The following is a 7659-nucleotide window of genomic DNA, read 5'->3' on the forward strand; positions in this document are numbered from 1 at the left end:
TCTTGCTGTTGGTAACTTCGAAGGTTCTGAAATGGTATTGTAAAGTTTTAACAGATATAAGTTCTGCTAAATAACTTACTTGTGACTGACTCTGGTGAAAAGTAATTGCTATACAAGAACATTTTTCATTTATACGACTGTTATAATAATATGTTGTTGACGAAAGTTAACTGCCTTGTTAATGGCCTTTCTTATTTAATAAATGAAGGCGTTAATCAAGATAGTTTCTCCTTTTGTATCATTGGGCATGTAATCTAGATTTTTAAAAGAATTTTGTATTCGACTTAATATATTAAGCTAATTATAAGAAATAATCGGAGTCATTTTTTCCCTTCCTGGGAGAGTCCAGCCCCCGCCCCCAGAGCTTGGTCCTCAGAATCTGAATATATCTGATTAGACCTTTACTTGGATATACAGGGCTGTTATAAAGTAGTTGCTATAAAACAAATACTTACACTTTTTTTAAAAAATAATGATATTGCAGTGTAATAAATGTTAAGATCTCTATTGAGACTTACATTTTGTATCACCATCCATAGATACACTGCCACCATAATCGCAACACCTCCAGCTTGGCTCCGTTGACATTCATAGATTCCTGCAACCTTCGGCAAAATCCGTGAGTGCTATTCCGTCTAGCGTCTCAGAAACGTCATGAATCACTTCACCAATCTTAGATTTCAGGTCATGCAAGCCCTTTGGCTTTCCGCGTACACCTGTGTCTTAACGTGACGTCATAACCAAAAATCATGGGGTGTCAAATCGTCAAATTGAGGGACTTGGGCGACCAGAGGTGGGTCCTCTGTGCCCAATTCACCTGCCAGGAATTCACAGTCCAGGTCGTCTCTGATGATGTGTGTAAAATGTGGGGGCTCCATCTTGCTGGTAGTGGATGAGATCCTTGATTCCCAACCTTACCAATTCGGGTATCAGGAAATCCGTAAACATTTGATGGTATATCTTCCTTGTCACAATGTTTTCGTCGAAAAAAAGCGGGACTATGAGGTGGTCCATTGATACTGCACACCACACATTCACTTTCGGTCTGTCTCTTTCGTGCGTTTCATATTCACGAGGGTTTTCAGTTCACGAAACAAGACTGTTGTGCCCGTTTACTATCCCTGAAATGTGAAAAACTTGCCTCATCTGAGATATGAGTAACTGCAGAAGTTCCCTGTCATCATCTACTCGTTTCAGCATCAGTTCACAGAACTCCAATCAAGTGTATTGATCTACTTCTGTCAGTTTATGCTCAAATTTAATGTTGTACGGTTTTGTTTTCATATGTTTACGCATTATCTTGCGCGTTGTTGACTGAGGGATACCCAACTCCAGCGACCGCCGCGGAATCAATTTTCTTGGACTTCTCTCTAGGCTGTCAGCATCCCTTCGCATGTGTTTGGGCTCATTGGTGGCCGACCACTTCTTTGCATATCACAAACCTTCCGGCAGCCAAAAACTTCCTATGCCAACTCTTTATACTCCTGACATCAGGAGGTATATTTTTATACACTCGTCTGAAGTTTCACTGCACCAACACACCTGATTTCAGTTCTCCACACTCACTGTGCTTTCTCTTGTATCATCGTAATTTTCAGGACCTTTGTTAGCCAACCTCATCATTGTGCTAGCCAAAAGTTTACAAATCATCGCTCAATTAAAAAGGTATTTCACAATATCATTATTTAAAAAAAAATAAGTCACAAACATTTGTTTTATAGCAAAGACTTTATAACAGCCTTGTATACAAACGAAACAAATACATCTAAACGGGCTCCTCCCAAAGTTACACAGAAATCGACGGAACTGACTACGGGTATACATTTGATCATGCACAATAAAAAGCTGAAAATTATTTGTAGTATGAATCATTATCGACAGTGTCGTGCATTAAACCTTTCTACAGCTAAATCTAACCATTGTAATGCTGTTTAGCCAGTAGAAATGTTGCTTAGCTATAATTTTAGCAAATTCCGTACTCAAGATTGCCAACGTCTAGCCATTTATATCTAGCGGTAGTTGAATACTTTTCCAATCAAAACTTCTTTTAAAATATTATATTGTAAAGTAGGTTAAACAATATAAAATTATTACTTTTGATATGGAAAAAAAAATAAGTGCCTCTCCAAAAATGTCTCTGCCCCTTCGATTGTACTCTCAAGAAATTATAGCTGGTATAGTCACTGATGTCACCAATATGTAGCCACGTTACCGCAAAGATTGGGGATGAAGAAAAGAATTCAATGTATTTGTAATACACCGTCAATAATACAGAAGTTCTTCAGTCTACATTTGGCCAATTTCGACTTACCTAAAAATTTAGAAGAATCCATGGTGCCAGGTCCGTAAGTGCTCGATGCGTTTCCCTTGGTTCCTAACAATAGCCCGACAGTGTAATTTCCACTGTAATAGGCTTCTCTGAAGAACTGGGAGGAGAATCTTATCCCATTCCCTTTGCACACCTTTCCAAAGTCCTTCCACAGTTGTCACACGCCGTTTTCCCAAAGCCCACTTCAGCAATCCAAATTCACAATAGTCCATAGGACTTGCAACTGGAGATTTAACAGGTACGTCATTGAAAGGTATCACGTGTATAACATTTGCCTCCTCCATCTTCCTGTAGAATGCGAGGTACGATCGTGAGGTATGTGATGAGGCCTTGTCCATGTGAATGCCCACCAGATTGGCGTCATTTCCGTACATTGTTGGAATCTCATGCTCGTAGATCGGCCGAATGATCTGCTCCTAAAAATACTGTGAACTTATTTTGCAGTTCTTCGCCACCCTACGAATCTTCAGTTTACCTCGGTAACAGTAGCCAGTAACGACCATGAACCCTTTTGGGAAGGATTCTTTACAGACACGGATCCACCTTCTGAAGTTCTTGGTGCCTTTCTCTCGGTACATGATGGCTCTCGGTTTGCCGCAGTCGGAAAGGTAATTCCATGCTTCATCGATCGTTACGACGTACATCCCTTTGTTTTGCCAGATGCCGTTCGTACAGTTTCCGGGCATTACACTTTCGTTCCTTTTGGTGGGCATCCGTGAGAAAATGGCTGCGAGCTTTCATGATTTTTCCAGCTTGAGTTGATGGTGTAACGTCCGGCTCACAGTCCCCAAAGAGACGTCAAGACGATTAGCCATACATCTTTGTGTAGGCGGATTTTCTTGCATTGCCATTTTGTGAAGTTTCCTCTGCATGGTGGTGGTGGCCTTGGTGCATTCCCGCCTCCTAGGCAACTTTATTGGTGATCCAAATGGTGAAGCTTCGTTGCCCTTGTACTTTTTAATATTTTTTATTCCACTTAAACCGATGTTGCAACCATTCTTCTTGCACTGTTTTCTAATGACAGAAACACTAAAGTGGGCGTCATAAAGAGCCGCAACATAGCCTTCCCAAAACCGGCTTAGTTTTGGGTGGCATTTTGGTCACAGAGCGGAAACCCACACACCTGGAAACAAATTTAACACAACACGCACAACAATGGTCCTGTTTTGTGCGTTATTGTCGGCCGCGCGAAAAAAACAGCTCCGTTCCCAGGAAGCCACTGCACAACACTGCAGGACGCCACGAGCCCGGTCGGGTGAGTCTATTCTGCCCGGGAAGGGAAGGAAAGAAATCGGCTAAACGTAGGCTGAATAACCTCTGTACAAGTAGGACGTATTGTAGTTTTCCAAGGAGGACAGTATTCAATTTGAGAATACCACTAACAGTATTTCAGTACCAGTTGAGTAAATATATGACATGTTTTGCTTGTTTTCTTGTTAACTTATGTTAGCTATAAATTTAGCTACAATTTTAGAAGAGTTTAGCCATGGCATAGTCTTTTTATTGTTAAATTCTGTTAACTATAAATTTAACTACAAGTCTGGAAAAGTTAGCTATTTTTTCTAGATTCTGTATATGATTTACATATTTTCTGAAGTCACCTATTGATAACACAGATTTTCAAGGTGTGTAGTAGAAGAAACTGAACATAAAGCAAGTAGCTATATTTCTATGCGTAGTTGACGTAGCCATTGCCATGTGAAGTGTACTAAACCATGTTTACGAAACCTGAACAGTATTCTTGGATAACAATCCAAGTGGTCCCTGGCAAAAATGATCACCAGTGTCATGAAGGGTTGCATGAAATGTGTGACAATGATGTTTTACCTTATAAAGACCGCTTACACAGTCTATCTTAGAGTGTTTTGCTGAGGACTGGAGGAGTCAGCAGATTGGATAGATAGTGATTGTCCGTCTATTACTGAGGAGCAAGCGGAGTTTGTGCGAGATCTTGAAATTGATGATCATTGCACTATCAGGAATATATATATAGAAATTTTGCTTAATCATCAAACTGTATGTGAATTCTTAAGAAGAAACTGAAATGCCTGTTGTCACTTGGTAAATACAGTGACTCAGTTGTTGGATAGATGACATTAAGAGGTATTGAAACATCCACTATACTCGCCATACATGACCCCGCGAGCATTGTGCCCTGTTTCCACCGCTGGAAGAACTCTTATTATTTATCTTATTATAAATTTATTAGTGAAAATTAAAGAGGCAGAACCAATTGATGAGAATGATGTAAGAGAAAAAACAATAAAAAAAAAGATAAACTGGCATCTTATCAGGGCTCAATTTGTATTCACATTATTTCTGGCTTTCTAAATCTAATTTAAGAGTTCGACACATCTTTATTCAACTTTGTTAGGTAGATTTAAGCCTAGCATTCCGTTCAGCAGTGAGGCTATATGAGATGTTGGCCTATAGCTTAATATAGAATCCGAACTACATGAGCTTCGCCTGAATCGAACCTGGTCTCCCACGCCACGAGGGAGCTTATATCTTAAATCAAGTAGTTCACCAATTGGATTGTTTGGACAACTTCCAAAAATTCTGAGTCTATCATAGAAATGAAACCTGTACGAAGAACTGTACTAAACGAAAGAACATAGCACCGTCTGTGATTCAGCATATTCGGTACAACTTCACAATATAGGAATTAACTTAATTATGACATGTATTTAAAAGAAGTAGTAGTTTCGTGTGAACATCGCATGAAGGAGTTTGGTTTGTATAGCTTTATATTTTCTCAATTAATATTGAAGCCGGAAGTGGTACTACGTTTCTACTACTTACGATTTAAGTAGAGATATTAGAGTGAAAGTAGAATATATTCTTAATTGATTTCAGAAACCGCTTATCGCTATCTATTACCGTTTTTACTCTAAAACAATCAACGTTAAATCTGGAAGTGGTTGATTTCTGCCACTTTCAATTTCAATAGGAGATTAAGAGAGAAGATAGTGGCTATTCTTAGGAGAACACTAAATCGATTTAAAGAAAAGCGCTTCTTTTTATCACTCATCGGTTTTGTTCTATGTAAATCAACATCGAAACCGGAAGTTATAGTGAATTTCTATCATCTGATTTAAGTAGAGTGTTAATGATGGAGATGAAATGCTTGATTGGTTGCAAGAAACATATTCTCGCTATCTATTACCGTTTCTGTACAATAATGATCAACCTGAAAGTCCGGAAATAGTAGATTTCTACTACTTCCGGTTTGAATATCACGTCTATCAACGAACTCGATTCCTAACTTCGGATCCTCTACATCCATCATCTATAGTGATCCATCAAGTAGTTCTTGAAATGTTGTATCTCTCGGACAAACGAATACACAATTTTCTCTCCCTGACGGACACAGGAACAAATAAGACAAATAATTATATTGTAAAGTTATGCTTGTGTAGGTGTTGGTAGAGCATAGGTAGAGCAAATTACAGTCCGGAATAGTTTTCTCTCACTTCCAGATTTTATTACAAAATTCAACTATAATACAAATTGGCAAATTCTCTCATGTTTATGTATCTGATAAGAGTAGGTGTTTCTTCGAAGGAATCCTCGGGAAGGAATCCTTACCCAGCAGCGTGAGGAGAAGGACACTCAATGCTCCACAGCAAGCAGAGAGGGGTTAGAGTCCCGACAAAGCTTCACTGCAAGCAGAGAGAGAGAAAGAAGAGAGAGGTAATGTTCACGCAAGGCTTCACTGCAAGTCAGGAGGGAAAGGAAGCCAGAAGCTCCACTGCAAGTTATACGCTTTGTGTTTACGAGAGTGTACTTCCAAGGCCCCACTGTGAGCCAAGAAAGGGGATTTGACAAGTTGAAACCTATGCCTGTCGTTGAAATCGTCTCGGTGCTATAGGTGCTCCAGGTGAGGTGGTGTAGCTGTTGTTCCTCCGTCGTCATATGATCAATCGTGTAGCTGTTGTCTAGGTCGTCTGAAGGTATAGTACTCCGTAATAAGACGCACATAGTTGATGTTTGTAAACAGGAGCCCATGTCGGGTGTTTCTAACCCCTTCAGTGCGTAATTTTCAGATGCGAACCGCTGTAAAAAGTGTAAGTTTTTTGTCATTAGTACTAAAAGCGCCATCATCACTTTCCTCCGACTCCAAACCTGTTGACTCTAAATCTGTTTCAAAATCTCTTACATCAGAATCACTAATTAATAACTCTTCCTCGATGTCGGCATCGTTGAAATATCGTTTTGACGCCATTACTGTGCTGCCTGCTCTCAAACAAAACATAGAATGAAAACTGTATTTGACGAAGCAAAAACTCTATTTTAATTTCTTTTTTTCTCTTCTTTTAATTAAGCAACAATTGAAACCAGTTGAGCGCAAACTCGCTAAATATTGTCGGGATAACAGTACTCATGCTATGGGTAAGTATATTCGCCATACGCAATACAAAATAGCCAAAGCAAAATGAAAGCGTATATATACGCCATCCGCACAGCAGGTGCGTTTTGAAGACACGAGTTAACTCGCCACCCACACTCAAGGGGGTAAACACAATCATGCTGGATACTTTAATATGAACGATTTTTACTGTAATAAACCAAAACACTTTACTAAATAGTAATAGAAGACATAGTGGAAAGAAAAACGTAATGGAAGATAGAAACTAGTCAAATTGATGCGATGAATTCCTATGAAAAGTTGAAGAGGTTAGCCAAGAACGCTGGAAGCTTCTCAATTTGGTGCAAGCGACCTAAGTGATGAGTGAATAATTATAACAATGACAAAAGAAATTTTATAGTCTAATTCCATGTAATATTCTCTTAACTTTTCCCTTATTAAATGTTCCTTTTATCATTGTTGTCTTTTAAGATCCTCTACTTTCAAATGACAGGAAACGAAGAGATCTAAGACACACAGAAAAATCTGTTGAAGGTTCTTTAGAAAGGGAAAGAATCTTTCTTTTTTAAACCAGACAACTTATTTGAGAATTAGTTTTTTTTAAAAAAAAAAGGAAAAAAAGAAGCTCTCCTTGTTTCTAAAACTTCTCGACTTTCCCTCTCTTTCTTTGTACCCTCCCAAGATTGAAAACCAAGGAATCACTTCCGAGACAAATGCTAATGTGGAAGCGAAGAATCTCAACAGCGCTCCATGATAAATATTTGACGTTTTCGCTTAATCCGATCAACTATATTCTCCAAGAATGAGAGGCTTAGATTTAAAACTACTTTCAACTCCTTTGACCCAGACCTCACTCTTTTTCACCCTTCGCCCTCTCTCATTCTCTGTTCCCTTGAACCATTGTCTTTATGAAAATACTTTCGAGACGGCTTTTTTTTTTCGCTTAACCACCACAAATTAC

Source organism: Thermobia domestica, chromosome 2 (assembly GCF_964235325.1).
Source record: "Thermobia domestica chromosome 2, izTheDome1.hap1.1, whole genome shotgun sequence".
Classification (NCBI taxonomy): Eukaryota; Metazoa; Arthropoda; class Insecta; order Zygentoma; family Lepismatidae; genus Thermobia; species Thermobia domestica.